Source organism: Mustela lutreola, chromosome 2, assembly GCF_030435805.1.
Source record: "Mustela lutreola isolate mMusLut2 chromosome 2, mMusLut2.pri, whole genome shotgun sequence".
Classification (NCBI taxonomy): Eukaryota; Metazoa; Chordata; class Mammalia; order Carnivora; family Mustelidae; genus Mustela; species Mustela lutreola.
In genome coordinates, this window is record NC_081291.1 from 83,310,374 (window position 1) to 83,324,148 (window position 13,775).

The following is a 13,775-nucleotide window of genomic DNA, read 5'->3' on the forward strand; positions in this document are numbered from 1 at the left end:
GTGTGTGTGTGTGTATTTCAAATTTTCTTGTGTTATTGAGAGTATGTTACTACAAAAGGAGAGAAAGAGGGGAGGGAAGACAGACAGATGGATGAGTGCATATATTTTGAAACGTCATCCCAAACTAAGTTAAGTGAGACAAAAAATAATAATAATAATAATAATAACAGTACCCAAATTTGACACAGCTTTGGAGTGATTTTTAAAGCCTCCTGAAACCCCTAGAGACTTTGATTTGGTGGGGCTGGGGATCATTGAGTCTTGAAATGCATAAACCTCACACCTGAAGAAATACTAATTCAGAAACTGCAGCTGATTCCATCTGACTTGCCTGCATTGACAAAAAATAAGGAGTCTTGTCCTTTTTAATATTTGGCAGGCAAAAGTGATAAGCAATGGCTGGGGGAAGTTCTGGTGGTACCTTCTTCTCCTGGAAGCTGGAAGCTGAAGGCAGGAGCCTCTGCAACCACATCCTGGGGCAGGAAGGAGCCCTCTTTCCTGCAAACCTGTCCCAGACTTTGCTTTCCTCTCCTTGGCATTGGCAGCCTGCCTTGAAGCAGACAAGGTCAGGTCTGCAGGTGGTTGCTCCAGGTGTTCCTCCTCAGTTCTCTCCCATCCCTCCTTTCTCCATTCCCTAGCATTTGGGTCAACTTCCTCTGCAAATTTGAGCATCAGACCTTGGGGTGAGCTTGTCAAGACACATATTCCTAACCCCCCCAACCCCAGAGCTTCGGGTTCTGTAGGTTCATTTGTAATAAGCTTCAGGTGACAAAGCTTCTGGCCGGCCCATAGACTGCACTGAGGTAGAGACAATAAATAGACTCAACAGAGAGAGCCAGCCAGAGACTCAGGGGCTGAACAATAAAATATTATCAGAGAGGGAGACAAACTGTAAGGGATTCTTAATCATAGGAAACAAACTGAGGGTTGCTGGAGGGGAGAGGGGTGGGGGGATGGGGTAACTGAGTGATGGACATTAAGGAGGGCAGGTGATGTAATGAGCACTGGGTTTTTTATAAGACTGATGACTCACTGACCTCTACCTCTGAAATTAATAATACACGATATATTAATTAATTGAAATTAAATTTAAAAACTAAAGTAAATAAGAAAGAAAAATAAAAAGAAACCACTCAGTATTTTCTGGAATGGGTAAAATAGAGAAAAAGTATAACACCAAGTTTCAGTGAGAACACTGAGGAATTTGAATTTTCATATATTGCTGATGGGAGGGCAAAAGTACGTTCACTTTGGAAAACTGTTTTGTAGTTACTTATGAAAATATTTACCTACTAAAGGGGTAAAAAAGTTATTCACTAGAATTCCCATGATATGGTCATTTAGAAATGCAGATGTGAATGCAGTAGTTGTTAACAGCATTAGTAGTGGGAGTGGTAATAAGAATAGCAATAAGAATAATACAGGTAGCAGTAATAGGAAGATTAATAATGAAATCACACAAATAAACAAGAGCTGGTTTTCCCCCCCATGTTTTTTTTTTTTTTTAAGATTTTACTTATTTATCAGAGAGAGAGGGAGAAAGCTAGCACAGGCAGACAGAGAGGCAGGCAGAGGTAGAGGGAGAAGCAGGCTCCCTGCTGAGCAAGGAGCCCGATGTGGGACTCGATCCCAGGACGCTGGGATCATGACCTGAGCCGAAGGCAGCTGCTTAACCAACTGAGCCACCCAGGCGTCCCGTTCCCCCTATGTTTTGATGAAAGTCTCAAACATGGTATTATTGCCAAACCAGAGACAAGATTTCAGATGCAAAAATGTTATGAAATCACAAATTTTAAAGATGTGTCTTTAAATTGGATGTATTACATTTTTAATGAAAGCAAGGTCTTTAAAAACATGCCAAACCTTATGATCCAGAAAAGGCTTTCTTTTCCTCCTGCAAGGTATTATTTATCTTTTATTAATAGGTTCAGCCAAGCCATTTTTATAGCCTTGCATATTATCAAAAAGTGTTTTTATTTCTCAATCTAACTACTCCCTTTCTCAACCTATTGCATTAATTCTGCCTGTAGCAGCCAAGTATATACTGAAGTCTAGATAAAAGAGATTTTTTCAAAACCCCATTTGTGTTTTTCCTTTTTGTGTTAAATTATAAATACGGTAATTGGCGGTTAATGAGATGTAAGTGCTGTAGCCTCAGACTCTTTGGGTTTACTCATGTCTCTGCACCATTTTCATCCGGCCCTCATTTTCCACACACCAGACCTATAATTATGACAAAATTTATCCGAGCCAGAGAATATTTTGTTTTTCCCTGTTGCTACCTACAGACCCTAAAGTTATGGAAAACGTTGAATATGCAAAATTAATTTTAACCCTCCCCCACCCCGGGAAAAATTCTAAGGGGCAACTTAATAGATATAATTAAAGTTGTGTGCATTGTAGATTTCAGAGATCACTGAGGCATCTAGAAAGCATCTGATCTAGTAGTTTGACTTTCATATCAATCCCATTTTGTGATGAATTACCCCAGCTTACAGAAGCAAAATATACGTGAAGCTGGGATTTGAACTGGAGATCTATCTGGTCCTAATTCCCGTGCCTTGTCGAGGGGGTTTGACAGGTGTCTTTTGCCTCTCTGAACAGTGGTTTGTTGTTGTTGTTGTTTTTCAGTGTTCCAAGATTCATCATGCTGTTTGGCCAGCCTACCTTGAACTCTTTCATCACCTGGTTTTAAATGTATTTAATAAGCTTTTAAGGCTCCTTTATATTTGATTTGTACATTATCTTTTAACAACAGTGTCCTTGCACCAGATGTTTTGATGTACTAAATTTATACATACACCTGAGTGAGGAAGACATGTGCGTTTTGTATTGTTAAAAAAAAAAAAAAAAAAAAAAAAAAAGATCCCGGTCTCATGTTTATGTTGAAAATGTCAGTCTTTGTTTCCACTCAAGTGCTAATCTTTCTAAAAATGTCCCTCACATTGAAGGACATCCAAAAGGCAGTAACTTATTAGAACCTTGGGTTCAGATTACAAATGCATTTGGCTAGCTCAGTGTTAAAGTTCAGATTATCTCGGAATTATTTTAAATATTTGTGCAGGAGACTGACTAGTTTACTAACGCATTGCCTCATAACCCTCCGCTAATAACCACCTTGGTTTGTGATGGTTAACTCCAAGGGCTCAAGCAAGCTCGCAGCGAAGGTAATTTGCTTCAGTGTCTGAAGCTGTCATATGATGTCTTTTCCCTAGGATGTGGAAGAGTTGACTCAGAAAATGAATTTGAAACGGAGTTTTAGACCCCACTTTATTATTTGCACAGAAGAGTTGAAAAGAAAGTTCTGATGAGGTAACATTCTCCCCTCTCTGCCTCCTTTTTTGTAGCTAGTACTTCCTAATTATTTACATTTAAACTGGAGACCAGTAGGATGATGTAGGGGAAAGAATGTCAGTGTGGGAGTCGGGCTACCTGGGATGTAGTGCTGGCTCTGTCGTTCAACTCATGACCTTAGACAAGCCATTTAGTTTCTCTGGGTGTTGGTTTCCATAAGTGAGAAAGTGACACAAGGTCATTCCTAAGCTGTAGAGTCTGTGTACATGTGCATTCTGCCAAGAGAAGCTAAACTAGCTAGAAGACAGCAGACCCAGCTATAGGCTAGGCAGACGCTGCCTCCCTATTTCTAACCTGTTGGCAGGGTTGACTGTGTGGACAGCAACTTGTGCTTGCTTTAGTTAGGGGTTTGCTGCTACCACCTTGAAATTCTTCATAATTTTGGAACGAGATCCCTGCATTTTCATTTTGCTCAGCACCAAAGTAGGTAACAGGTCCTGCCTTTTGATGATATATTTCTTACCATTGTGTTGCTCAGCTCAGATTGGTCGCTTTGCCACCATTGTACCTTTTGGGTAGAGTAAGGGGAGCAAAACTTGGCAAAAATGAATGTGTGGAATTTTGTGGTTATTTTCAAAGACCTGAGTTTTTGTTTGTCTACGTTTTCCTTTCTCTATGCCTCCTTGCCTTACCTTGTCCCGAGGAGGGATAGTATGCTCTTCTGGGTGACTGTGTGAACTTTTGGTTTCACACAGGTAAACCGTGTGTGTCAGCTTCTATGACTCATATCTTGGAATCTTTGTAAAGCTGTGTTCAGTCCCATTTTCAACACATAAGGGTTAGTTCCTGGTATTTGTCACTAGGTATTTTCAGTCTCTCCACTCTGCATCATTCTTGTCATTGCCACATAATCAGTTATAGTACAATATAGAGGATACTTGTGGCTTTGAATTATGATTTTGCTGTCAATTTTTATGTTTCCAGAGAAGTTACAATTACAATGACTTGATAGACTAGAGAGATGACTTCTCCTCCAATAGCTGCTTTGTTTTGACCAAATGAGCTCTCCTTCACCTTTGAAAGTAGAATAGCCACCCTAGATGATGAGAGATCAATGCCATATAAAAGGAGCTGGGCTAAAATGCACATTCATGCAAGAACCAGCTTCACTGTGCACATTTACATTGATAAAAATTACCCTGTGATTGCAAAGGGACATATGTTTTCTTCATTTGTTCATTATTGCATGCCAAAGGATGAAAGAGCGAAAGAGACAGAGAAAGTGTTTCTGTGTGCCCATCGATAGGCTGGATATGGTTTTACATTATGAGCCTACTTTCAGAAATGTAGAACAAATCTCTAAGCAACGAAATGACCAATTTACATATCACATCCAAGATAATTAATTGCTTTGGTGGGTTATCCCCAAGTGTCTGATTTCAAAGCTTCAAAAATGCCAAACCAATCCTCAAACACTGGTTTTGTTTTGTTTTTTTTTTTTCCTTTACAAATCCAGTGTTCATCATCTCCCAAAAGGCTGTCTTTTTGCCCTCAGTGAATAAATTCTACTACTTAAAACCTGATAGCAACTTTTAATTTTATTAACAGGATCTTAATGTTTTAAAATATTTAGCTAGTCTTTTTCCTCAATAAAACTGAAAGTGACTATATGTCAAATACTTTTTTTCTTTGTATTTTTTAACATTTTAAATAAATTACAGTTAGTTAACATACGGTGTAATCGTTTCAGGTGTATGGTGTAGTGATTCCACACCTCATTCGATGCCGGGGACTCCTCATGACCTGTGCTGAATTCGAACTGCTGCCTTGACTCCTGACTTCTAAATTGGGGAACATGTCATTTTTATTTTTGGGGTCATATAAAGTAGTGTTTTGACTCATAGTTATGCTTAAGAATAGGAAAGCAACAATTAATACATTTTTTAAGGGAGTACAATTGGTCATCATTTCTGGTACTAATAACAAGAAAAACAGCACTCCCAGCTCCTGTTTATAAGTTCTTTCTGTGCAATGGATTGGACTGTTCTAGCAATAAATTAATAGCTTTGAGGGACGCCTGGGTGGCTCAGTTGGTTAAGCAGCTGCCTTCGGCTCAGGTCATGATCCCAGCGTCCTGGGATCGAGTCCCACATCGGGCTCCTTGCTCCGCAGGGAGCCTGCTTCTCCCTCTGACTCTTCCTTCCACTCTGTCTGCCTGTGCTCGCTCTCACTCACTCTTTCTCTGACAAATAAATAAATAAAATCTTAAAAAAAAATTAATAGCTTTGAAACTGTGGGATTTTAGATGAAAAGAACCAAAGTGAAACTCCTCAAGTAATTAGATAAATGGATTAGTTCCGTGCATTTTGTTTCAAAACACCTTTTTGAACACTACAAAGATTCCAAAATAAAAGCTGTAAAAGCCTAACTACACAGTTTACCTATGAAGAAAAAGAAGATGAGAAGTTCAAGTATTCACTGAGTAGAGTATAATTTCCTGTAATGTCCCTCCTCAGTGACATCCAAGAGAGGAGGGCACCCATTCAGTATCTTCTTATAAATGTTGGTATCTTCTGGAGAGTGACCCTAAAGGTGCCAATTAACATCATAGTGATAACTCCTGGCAAGTCTGTAAGATGACATGTTGTCTGATAGGACACTAGGCAGAAACACCTATAAGGGGAAGTGAGTACTATGGAATTTTACCCCTCAGCAGGAAACTCAGTGTTTGCATGTTTGGCTGCACCTTGGAATCACCTGGGCAAAGAAAGCAAACAAAAACAAAAACAAAAACAAACAAAAAAACTGGGTTCTGCCCAGAGAGATTCTGATGTAATTGACTTAGGGATTGGCCTGGGCATTGGAATTTTAGAAGTCCTCCCAGGTGATGTTAAGGAGTAGCCAGAGCTAAGAACCACGGTCTGAAGTGAGGTTTCTTTTAAAATATTTAACGGCTTTATTGAGATATAATTCACATGGTATCCTAGTCACCCATATAAATTGTACAGTTCAGTTGTTTTGAGTACATTTAGTGTTGTGCTACCATCCCCACAGTCAATTTATAACATTTCCACTACCCCAAAAAGAAATCCATTAGCAGACACTCCTACTTTCTCCCCCATTCCTATCCTAGCCCTAGGTTACCAATAACTTACTTTCTGTCTCTGAAGATATGCCTATTCTAGACATTTCATGAAAACGGATCATACAGTCTATGGCCTTTTGTGAATGACTTCAGTCTCTTGGCATGATGTTTTTAGCATACATATTATAGCATGTATCAGGACTTCATTCATTTTTCTTGCCAAATAATATTTCCTAGCATGGGTAATAACACATTTTGTTTATCCATTCACCAGTTGGTAGATATGTGGGTTGTTCTAAATTTTGGCCATTATGAATACTGCTGCTACAGACATTTTGTAAAAGTTTTTGCATACACATATGTTTTAATTTCTCTTAGGGATATATCTAGAAATAGAATTACTGGGTTATATGGTAATTTTATGCCTAACTTTCAAGGAACTGTTAGACTTTTCCAAAGTAGCTGGGCCATTTTCCCTTCCTAATCAATGTCTGAGTTTTCCAGTTTCTCCACATCATTGTCAACACTTGTTGTTATCTTTTTGATGATAGCTATTCTAGTGGGTGTAAAATGATATCACTGTGATTTTGATTTGCATTTCTGTCATAGCTAAAGAAGTTGAGCATCTTTTCATGTGCTTATTGTCCATTTGGATTTCCTCTTAGGAGAAATGTCTATTTAAATCCTGTCCACTTTCTAATTGAGTTATTTGTTTTATTGTTAATGAGTTGTAAAAGTTTTTTATATACATATTCTAGATATAAGTTCTTTATAAGAAATATGATTTGCAAACATTTCTTCCATTCTGTGGGGGTTGTCTTTTCACTTTCTTGAAGGTCTCTACTGAAGCAGAAAAGTTTTTAATTTTGATAAAGCCCAATTTATTGTTACTTTGTTGCTACTGCTTTTTGCATTCTATCCAAAAAGACTTTATAAAACCCAAGGTAATGAAAATTCTCTCCTACATTTTCTTCTAAGTGTTTTACAGTTTCAGCTCTACATTTAGGTCTATAATCTGCTTTGAGTTAATTTTTCTGTACAGTGTGAGAAAGAGTCCAACTTTTTTCTTTTGTATGTGGTGATCCTAGAACAAGTTTTTAAAATAGTGTCTTCACTGATGGTTAGTGAACATATTGCTAAAAGTCAGCTGTGTGGTGAACTTCATGGGGCATGGCATATGAGGCATCTATGCCAAAAATGAATTACCAGAGAATTCCAGCTTCTTCTGCTCTTCCCAGGGAGCCCATACACTGGTCAAAATTCTAAACACACACTTGGAACTACCAAATAACACATTTACACTGAACACATATACACATTTACACATTTACATTTACTCTGATCAGTATACTGGAGTCTCCTTAATGGGTGGCAGGAGGTAGAGAGTACTTAGAAATTAATGAAGAGTGATAATCACCAAAGTTCTCTGAAGGAGTTATCTTCACCTTTGGGTGCTAATATACATATATACACTTAAACTGTAGTGTGTGACCTGTAAGTAAGGAAATATCTGGCTGAATGCCATGGTGCTATTGATGATGTTTCATTTCTTTGTGCTCTTACCTATTTGAATGAAAGAAGGAAACTCTATGAAAATTATAAGTCAAATTACTTCCAAGAATGTGACAAATTGTTTTATCTGCAGCTTCTCAGGAAAACAGCAGATAAACCATCCCTCAGAAAGCCCTTGAGTGAAATGTAGTCCAAAGAAGAGAGGTTTACCATCCATACCCACGGTTCTGTGCTGTTATGAGGGGAGGTAGGTCGGATTGGGAACAGTTCCACCAACAAGCAAGGAAACCACTATCTGTCAAGTCACCAGACTGAGAGTCCAAATTTAAGAACAAGTCGAGTTCCTTCCCTCTCTTCAGCTCTAAAAGAGATGATTCTTGTACAGGCAGGTACATCTGCCACAAATGGCTTCTGTGTGCTTCTCTAGGAAGGGAACAGTCATGACAAATGTCTTTCTATACTGCTGAGCTTAAGGAAGGCAAGTTAAGGTATGCTTTGGGGGATCATATTGAAACTTCCCATAAATCCCCAGGCAAATACCTTTTTAACCCAAGATGGCAGTAAGGGAAATGAGCACAGGATCTCAGGCCTGGGTTCAAATCCTGACTCTACCACACAATCTGGGTAATTTTCAGCAAAGTATCTAATGTCTTTGAGCCTCACCTTTCTCTTCTTTGTTATGGGAATATAAAAATATCTATTAATGGGATGCCTGGGTGGCTCAGTGGGTTAAGCCACTGCCTTCGGCTCAGGTAATGATCTCAGGGTCCTGGGATGGAGTCCCACATCAAGCTCTCTGCTCAGCAGGGAGCCTGCTTCCCTCTCTCTCTCTCTCTCTCTGTCTGCCTCTTTGTCTACTTGTGATCTCTCTCTGTCAAATAAATAAATAAAATATTTTAAAAATATCTATTAATGGTCATTGTCGGATAAGCTAGGATAAGTGTAAAATCCCTTCCTTGAGTTCCTTGAATTAATATATGTTATTTTCCTTCTCCCTTTTAATACCAAAGATATAGTACACTTGCAGTTTTAAAACTCATTTTTTGGGCCTTGAACCCAAAGAATGGAAAGGACCATTAGCCAACATGAAGTTAGATTTAGAATTTGACATGTCAGATCCCTCTCCTATATCATTCTGTTCCTTCAGTGGTCTGAAGGCCCTTGTTTCTTGGCAGGGTATAGGACGTCACCTCATGGGGTTTTCCTGTCACCCTAAGAAAAACATCCCTACTGTCCATGACTTTGGTGATTCATCAGCATTCCGGCAAACTACCCAGCTGTTTGAAACAGCAGGTATTTATTTTCTTTGGACTGAATATGCAAAGATGAAATGCAGCTGCCTGTTTTTGGAAAAGCTTTCTTGGTCTGTGTCATTTGGTTAGGTTAAGCACCGGAATGTGTTATGACCTTGGTCTACACACTAACCTTTCCCAGGTGCCTGTTTATGCGGCTATTTATGGGCCACAAAGCTGAAATGAAGCCCAAGTTTCCCTGACCTTGTTTTTGGAGAGGTTAATTGTTCAGCAGGACTATTCATGTGACTGTCAGTAGCAGGGAACATTTACCATGACAAGTGTGTGAGGCCTTGTGCAGAGGAAGTTATGAGGAGGCATGAAACTTAGCTTGCTTCTTCAAGGGACCTGGGGCATGTAATGCTCTACTTCCATTGCCTCTGAATGATGAGGAAAATACTGATCTCTTCTTCCATGGGCCTTCCTGTAATGTACTGAGGGTCATCAGCAAAACAAGAGACAGGGGAGGATTTTGCCCAAAGAGCAATGCATACTTCCAGGTGGTGGCATCTCTATTTGTATTCCTATGGAATTCAGTTCAGCTGCTATCTACAGAACACTCAGAATTCCCTTAATGATGATGTGTCCAAAATGGAGAAGAACGAATTTAAGAAGTATAAATGAGTAAGCCTGAAAAGAAACAATAATTCAAAATGGATTTTAAAAAACAATAATCCAATAAGGAATTTAGCCCTTATTTTTACTAGGCCACATTATCATATATGTCCTTTTTAGAAACTGTGTGGATATAAGTAGAGATATTAAAAAGTAGAATAAACTACTTACTCTACACATGAAAAGAGGAGAACAGAGGTATATATAAATTCCAAGCAGTATATGTTCCAAACCTCAAAATCCTTTTTTGGAATTTGGCCCGGAATATATAAATCTGGACATATAAGTACAAATGTTACTCATATAACTATAAATATGTAAGCCTAAACTATTTGATTTTGAAATGCAGTCTGTTATAACTTAGACACATTTAAATATACTCCATTTCTGTTGGAGTTCAGCACATCCCCTTGAAAAATGTAGGACTTTATAATGGGGAAAAAAGACATGGAGAACAATTTGAGGATATTTTACATTGATAATAACTTTAAATTTTTTAGATGGAGAAGTCCATAGTGTGACTTTCAATTAAATCTAGAATTTACATTTGAAAAATATAACCAAAGCTTCAAGAAATTTAGCAATAGTAAAGTATTATGTAATTTCCCTGGGCTTGGAGAAAATAAAATGGGGATTTCCAGTTTAAACAAAATCTCGTGTTGTTGTAAGGATCAAATGAAAAGATGCAAAGAAGAATGCTTGGGGATGGGTGGCATCTTCAGCAGGCTACCAGAGGAGGCCATATAGCAGCGTGGTAAGGAGTCTTGCTTTGGAGCCAGATTGCGTGTATCCCAGGTTGGTTATCCCAAATTCCAATCTGATGGCGCTTGTATGGGTTCTCCAGCCTCTATGCACCACAGTATCCACATGTAGAAAAGGGAGCAGAATAATTGTCCTGACAACTGTATAGAGAAATCAGTTAGCACATGTAACATTGTCAGGACAATGCCTGGCATTTAAAAAGTGCTCAGCTGATGTTGGTAATGATGTTGGTGGTTGAGGTGATGATGCAGGTGTATTTGGGGAAAGTGAGAGTACAAAAAGGAAGAAGTATTTGTTTTTGAAGATATGGGATAAACAAGCTGACCCAATCTACTCTTTAAAGAGGCGTAAACAGAATACTAGAAACTCACTATATTTGGAAATAGAATGGAAAGGAATACCCAATTCGTATGTACATTCTAGGTTGAGACGTTTCTTGATGCTCGCAGAAATATTAGCAGCACTTAGCATAATTTACAAATGAAATATTTTGGGCAATTATTGCATATATACTATGGAGCCACAAAATTACAGTTTAAAAATGAAGCTTACCAAGAATTTAATAGTAAGTATCACAGAGATGATGAAATGATGATGTATGATAATAAAAGTTTTTATTGCCACAAATACGGGATGACGGCATTATTCAAGAACGGTAGGAAAACAGCCTTACTCCACAGAGAGAGGGACATCTCTTCACAAGACCTTTTCCAGAGCTAAGCTGTAATTATTCTTCATGCTTTTGACCAGATTTTGCCACCCGTTTTCTTTTCTTTTTTTTTATAAACATATATTTTTATCCCCAGGGGTGCAGGTCTGTGAATCACCAGGTTTACACACTTCACAGCACTCACCAAAGCACATACCCTCCCCAATGTCCATAATCCCACCCCCTTCTCCCAACCCCCCTCCCCCCAGCAACCCTCAGTTTGTTTTGTGAGATTAAGAGTCACTTATGGTTTGTCTCCCTCAATGGCCAAATACTGCACCCTGGAAAGCCAGAGCCACCCAAACCTTTTTATGACTGTTGTCCATGTGCCTGCACAGTGCACTTCGACTCTGCCTGGGATGCCCCCTCCCTCCTTTCTGCCACAGACACAGGCTGGGTAAAATGGCCCCCAAAGAGAGCCATCTTTGCTTCTCTACCAGCTGAGGGAACTTGTCTGTGGGCTATTTCAGATCTGCCAAAATTATTCCAGCAACACTTGGCAAAAGCCCAGGCTGTGAGATTTTCATGCTAAAAATGGAGAATTGGGGCCAATATTCTTACTATAATTTTCTTAATTCCAAGAGTTTAAAAATAAAATATATACATATATATGTATTCAGTAACAGGGCTGGGAAGCAGCTGGGCAGCCTGGCTGAGAGGCTGGATAAAAAGAGAGCAGCTGTGTTGGTCTTAAGCCTGAGCTGGCTGCATAACCCTTGATTTCTTTGAACTCTGGGCCTGAGGATTCAGGGCCATAAAACAAAGCTAACAAGTGTTGAGCTATCTGATTTCTTGTGAAACATAAAGAAGAGAGTTGATTGTTGGGCAGTTTGCAAATGGAAAGTATTGCAGAAATGCTTATAATAATACAAGGCTTATTATAGTGCTTTCCCAGGTTCTGGAACTACTGTAATGGGAAGGACGGCACATGCAAGACCTAACACGTCTATCAAAGAGCTGGTGGGATGTGTGCAAAAGTACATACTCTATTATATACGGAGATATCTCGTATGCGGATCAACATAATAAGTCTAGCTGGACAGATGCTTTGGTATAAGATAAGCAAAGCAAGCATGGGAGTGTTTCAAAGCCATTTATGCACAGGTAGACATAGCTAAAGTATGTTTCAGCTAGAGAGTAGGGATCAGGGGCGTGTCATGCCTGTTAGTATCTTCACACTACCTTACGACTATCAAGTGCCTAACATTCTGTCTGCGCATAGTAACTGACCAATAAATCATTAGTTCTTTCCCTTACCCCTAGCATTTTGTCATTAGTGGAGATGGCTTGAAGAGAGGGTCATGGGGAGTTCTGAATGCCAAGTGCACATAGTCTAAATAATCAGTAGTTTTACTTTGCAAATGTAGCCTTGAGATGATGTCACCCTATGTCACCCCACCAGATTGTCACCTTACATCATGCCTATGAGGATATATTTTTTTAAGATTTTATTTATTTATTTGACAGAGTAGGCAGAGAGGCAGGTGGGGGAGGGGGGAGCAGACTCCCTGCTGAGCAAAGAGCCCAATGCGGGACTCGATCCCAGGACTCTAAGATCATGACCTGAGCCGAAGGCAGAGGCTTAACCCACCGAGCCACTCAGGTGCCCCGATATTTTTGACCTGTTGTTGGTTATCTTTTATTCAGCAAGTGCTATAAAATTGCCTGTTGGTTCTACTACCTCTGTTACGGCCATTTACAGCATTCTAAGGTTGTGATTTCCTGTAGTGAACACCGCTGGACAGATTCTTACTTGTTGAGCATTGCTTATTGCTTCTGCTATCTTTATAAACACTGCCAAAAGTCTTTAATCCTCTCTCTTGGTCGAGAGCAACTTTGGGGTTGTTTTTGTGGTTAAAACTAACCTTTTGGCAGAGAGCAGAGTGAACGAGGAAAAGGGAATCAGGGTAGGAAGCAGTCTGTAGAAAGATCTTTGGGAAAAGCCCTTTTCCCTGCATTATGCTTTACATTCCATTAGAGACAAGGGATTGAAAACAAAGAACAAACCTGGCTGAGAACCTGAAAGGCAAGTTTCAGCGTGAGTGAATATTTAACAGCCTCAAAGAGGGGGTTAAAATGAAATTCTGACAACCTTAACTGCACTTTTTCTCGAAGTATTGCTATCATGATAAAAGGTGAAACGTCAGTAGTCACCTATTATTCGGTCTAACAGTACTTGATAATTTGTTCTCTGTGGGAGCTCTTGTCCTTTAATAGTTTGGACTCCGTGTTTTTGACTGACTGCCCAAGGATCACTTCAGTCATTTACCTGCACGTGGGCAGCACAGCCAGGACCCGCTCTGCATCACCAGGTCCTCCTGGGCTTTGCTGCTGGTGGCTTCTGCTGAGCAAATGAGGCCTGTGATATGGGTTATTCACTGCCCCGGGTTTTTAAACCACTCCAATAACCGATACTCCTCCTTAAACTTTAGAAACACACTAATGATCATCTTTTCCGAAAAGGAGAGCCCAAGTTCTTTCTATGTATCAGGAAAACATCGTTCTA

The 13,775-nt window shown here is 39.4% G+C and overlaps 1 protein-coding gene across 13 annotated transcripts in view; it reads left to right on the top strand.

The window, feature by feature from the left end:
• THRB (thyroid hormone receptor beta) overlaps positions 1 to 13,775 on the top strand; it is a 384,236-nt gene that overhangs the window by 97,752 nt on the left and 272,709 nt on the right. Inside the window, exon 3 of one of the 13 annotated variants that reach the window (XM_059162473.1) lies at positions 3,216 to 3,312. The exons of 11 other annotated variants lie outside the window; for them this stretch is intronic. The gene's annotated coding sequence lies outside the window, so the exon portion shown is untranslated. Of the gene's footprint in view, positions 1 to 3,215; positions 3,313 to 9,069; positions 9,185 to 13,775 lie in introns of those variants that run through there. One more of the 13 variants, XM_059162478.1, reaches the window with a different exon arrangement.